Source organism: Macaca fascicularis, chromosome 14, assembly GCF_037993035.2.
Source record: "Macaca fascicularis isolate 582-1 chromosome 14, T2T-MFA8v1.1".
Lineage (NCBI taxonomy): Eukaryota > Metazoa > Chordata > Mammalia > Primates > Cercopithecidae > Macaca > Macaca fascicularis.
In genome coordinates, this window is record NC_088388.1 from 7,368,027 (window position 1) to 7,372,872 (window position 4,846).

Consider the following 4,846-nt stretch of genomic DNA (forward strand, 5'->3'; position numbering starts at 1 on the left):
AGGAGGCGCAGCGGAAAGTTTCCCCTTTTCTGAATGGATAATTACTCCCTCCCACCACGACTGAGCTGTAACTGTAGGTCAGCTCTGTGCTGGTGCCTTACAACATCATCTCAGTCCTCACTGTGGCCTAGTCTGGTCGTGGTGACTCCATTTTTTACATGAAGAAACAGGCTCAGAGAGGTGACCAAGATCACAGAGCCAAAGGTCAGAGCCAGAATTGAACCCAGGTCTGTGTGACTTCAAACTCCATACCTTTAACCACTAAGGGGTCGTGCTTTCTCTCCCAAAGGAATGAATGAATCATTCAGGAGATATTTATGACGCCCCCGCAGGGGCTGGGCACAGTGCCAGGTGTGGGCGATCTCCCATCTTCCGGGAACAGGGGACAGGTCCCTCCCTGCCCGCGCAGTCTGGCAGTGAGGCACGGCTTGCATTGGGAGGGGCTGGGTGCGGGGGAAGTGCCACATGTTGTGGGCACAGTAACCAGGGGAGCAGGCTGGGTGGACACCTGGGGAGACCTCTCCAATGGTCTGGGATGGGGTGAGGATCCCAGATGGGGAGCAAGTGTGCAAGGGTGGCAGTGCTTCCTGGCTCATCCACACTCTGGGCCTTTAGAGCTGAGGGCAGCCTGTGGGCACTGACCTCTCAGTGGAGGCTGGGTCTGTGCTGGCCTGGTGCAGTGCAGGCATCCTTGGTCTAGAAGACAGGGCGCTGGGGAGCCCTAGAAAGAGAGCTGCATCTGGCTAACACGGTGAAACCCCGTCTCTACTAAAAATACAAAAAAATTAGACAGGCATGGTGGCGGGCACCTGTAGTCCCAGCTACTCGGGAGGCTGAGGCAGGAGAATGGCGCGAACCCGAGAGGCAGAGCTTGCAGTAAGCCAAGATCGCGCCATTGCACTCCAGCGTGGGCGACAGAGCCAGACTCCATCTCAAAAAAAAAAAAAAAAAGAAAAGAAAAAAAGAAAGAGAGCTGCATCCTACCCTCACCCAGAGGGGGCGCTTTTGTCTTCATTTCATTTCCTGGACCTGGAACAGAACAAATAGAAAGGGCATTTTATGGGGCGGGAGGGCCTGGGTAATGGGCCCTGAGCTTTCACTGCCATTTCCCATTTAACTCAACCTTCACAGCCAGCTGCAGCTTTGGTACGACTGAGTCCATTTGAGTCCATTTTCTTCGCAGGACACCCAGGCCTGGGGAATGAATGGCCGAGTTCCTGGTTTGGAAGGGAGTTGGGAGTCAGACACATCATCAGGGCATAAAAGGGGCCAGACTCTAATAGGGGATTCTACCCAAGCAACAAAAGACAAAGTTGAGGCCAGCACAGTGGCTCAAGCCTGTAATCCCAGCACTTTGGGAGGCTGAGGTAGGCGGGTCACTTGAGGCCAGGAGTTCGAGACCAGTCTGGCCAACATGGTGAAACCCTGTCTCCACTAAAAATACCTGTAGTCCCAGCTACTCTGGAGGCTGAGGGAAGATAATTGCTTCAACCTGGGAGGCGGAGGCTGCGGTGAGCCGAGATTGGCCTGGGCAACAGAGCGAGACTCCATCTCAAAAAACAAAAAAGCAAAGTTGAGGCTGGTCCAGTTGTGGTGTCACCCTGGGGAGCTGATGCAGGGGCGGGAGTGAGCTTGAAATGAGATCTTGTCAATTTCATGTTGAACACCCTTCAGTGATCAGAAAAGTGTACATGGGTACACCAAAAGACAAGGCTAGAATGTTCACAGTAGCCCCAAACAGGAGACCACAAATGCCGCTTATGAATCGAATGCATAGATGCATTGTGGTATAGTGACACAATGGAAGACTGTGCCATTAAGAAGAGAAGCAAAACTACAACCACTGATGAAAGGTGAATGAATCCACCAAGTGCAGTGGCTCACGCCTGTAATTCTAGTACTTTGGGAGGCCAAGGTGGGTGTATTGCCTGAGCTCAGTTCAAGACCAGCCTGGGCAACGTGGTGAAATGTTGTCTCTACTGAAAAATACAAAAGTAGCTGGGCGTGGTGGTGGGTGCCTGTAATCCCAGCTACTCAGGAGGCTGAGGCAGGAGAATCGCTTGAAACCAGGAGGTGGAGATTGCAGTGAGCCGAGATCACGCCACTGCACTCCAGCCTGGGCGACAGAGACTCCGTCTAAAAAAAAAAAAAGGTGGGTGAATCTCACAAATGTACTGCTGAGCTAAAGAAGCTGGACACAGAGAACACTGCTGATAGTTCCATTTATAAGAGGTTCAAAGACAAGGAAAACTACTCCATGCATGGGACTCTGCTCCCCATGGGGGTGGTGACTAGAGGGGCCTACGGGAGGATGCTGGGGTGCTGGTCACACTCTGGTTTTGATCTCAGTGCCCATCTCCTGGGTGTGTTCACTTTGTGAAAATTCATGGCATTGTACACTTATGATTTGTATACCTTTGTGCATGTGTGATTTGCTTCAGTACAATTTACAAAAGCAAAAACATCTCATGTGGCTGCATACTGTGCTGGAAATGGAAGCCAAACTCCTTTCTGGGGCCTACAGGCCCTGCTGGCCTCTCTGAACTTTCATGCCACCATCCCTGTCACCTGCTGAGCTCCTGCCTCCTGGGCCTTCTGGCCTTCCCGATGCCTGCCAAGCCATTTTCCGCCTCAGGGACTCTCCCTTGCTGGTCCCTCTGCTTGGAGTGTTTTCCCTGCTCTCACCAATGGCTTCCTCCAACTTCTGTGCATCACACCCTACAGAGGTCACCTCCTCTGAGCGAAGCCCCTACTCATTCTTCCTTGGCCTTTGGGACACTTGGGACCGGTTCCTGAAGAGCAGGGCACCTCAGGGGAGGCCCCACCCTGAGGTCTGGCCCAAAGGATGCTCCATCTGAGCACCATAGAGATGCTGTGCGTGGAGTCAGTGACACTTACAGGTGAAGAGACTAGAAAGAAAAGGCTCCCAAGGCCACACAGCTGGGCCCTAAGACCAGCGCTGCAGCCAGCGGCTCTCTACTTTTTTTTTTTGAGACAGGGTCTCACTCTGTCACCCAGGCTAGAGTGCAGTGGCACAAAGATGGCTTACTGCAGCCTTGACCACCCAGACTCAGGTGATCCTCCCACCTCAGCCTTCTGAGTAGCTGGGATTACTGGCTCGCACCACCACGCATGGCTAATTTTTTGTATTTTTGTAGAGATGGGGTTTCGACACATTGCCCAGGTTGGTCATGAACTCCTGGGCTCAAGTGATCCCCCCTCCTCGGCCTCCCAGAGTGTTGGTGATACAGTTTGGCTGCGTCCCCACCCAAATCTCATCTTGGATTGTAGTTCCCATAATTCCCACGTGTTGTAGGAGGGACCCAGTGGGAAATAATTAAATCGTGGGGGCCGGTTTCCCCCATACTGTTCTCGTGGTAGTAAATCTCATGAGATCTGATGGGTTTTGTGATTTTTTGAGATGGAGTTTCGCTCTTGTTACCCAGGCTGGAGAGCAAAGGCACGATCTTGGCTCACTGCAACCTCCACCTCCCAGGTTCAAGCGATTCTCCTGCCTGAACCTCCCGAGTAGCTGAGATTACAGGCATATGCCACCATGCCCAGCTAATTTTGTATTTTTAGTAGAGACGGGGTTTCTCCATGTTGATCAGGCTGGTCTTGAGCTTCCTGAGGTGATCCGCCCACCTCAGCCTCCCAAAGTCCTGGGATTACAGGCATGAGTCACTGTGCCCGGCGATCTGATGGTTTTATAAGGGGAAACCCCTTTCCCTTGGCTCTCATTTTCTCTCGTCTGCCACCATGTAAGACGTGCTTTTTGCCTTCTGCCATGATCGTGAGGCCTCCCCAGCCACATGGAACTGTGAGTCCTTTAAACCTCTCTTTCTTTATAAATTGCCCAGTCTTGTGTACGTGTTTATGAGCAGCATGAAAATGGATGAATACAGTTAGAACTGTAGGCGTTGAGCCACTGCACTCGGCCTCAGTTCTTCACTTTCCAGGCCCTGGCTCAGCTCATGAGGCACCAGCCACGTGTCTGCCCTGTGCATCCCACAGGCCCAACTCTTTCACTTCTTTTTTCTTTTTCTTTTTTAAGAGACAGAATCTTGCTTTGTCACCCAGGCTGAAATGTGGTGGCAAGACCATGGCTCATTGCAGACTTGAATTATAGGGCTCAAGCCATTCTTCCACCTCAGCCTCCTAAATAGCTGGGACTACAGGCACATGTCACCATGCCCAGCTATTTTTCTTTTATCTTTTTCTTTTTGGTATTGCTCCTTGTGGAGCAGGGCTACCCCACAGGCAGTGTACCCAGAGTAGCCAGCCCAACTATTGAAAAAAAAAATTTTTTTTTCTTTTTTTGAGACAGAGTTTCGCTCTTGTCCCCCAGGCTGGAATGCAGTGGCAGGATCTCAGCTCACTGCAACCTCTGCCTCCCAAATTCAAGAGATTCTCCTGCCTCAGACTCCCGAGTAGTTGGGATTACAGGCACGTGCCACCACACCTGGCTAATTTTTGTATTTTTTAGTAGAGATGGGGGTTTCACCATGTTGACCAGGCTGGTCTCGAACTCCTGACCTTAAGTGATCCACCTGCCTCGGCCTCCCAAAGCACTAGGATTACATGCGTGAGCCACCGCGCCCGGCCTTTTAAATTATTTTTGAAATGTAGCCTCACTCTTGTCCCCTAGGCTGGAGTGCAATGGTGCAATATCGGTTCACTGCAACCTCCACCTCCTGGGTTCAAGTGATTCTCCTGCCTCAGCCTCCCAAGTAGCTGGAATTACAGGCACCTGCCACCACACCCAGCTAATTTTTGTATTTTTAGTAGAGTCGGGGTTCCACCATGTTGGCCAGGCTGGTCTCGAACTCCTGACCTCAGGTGATCT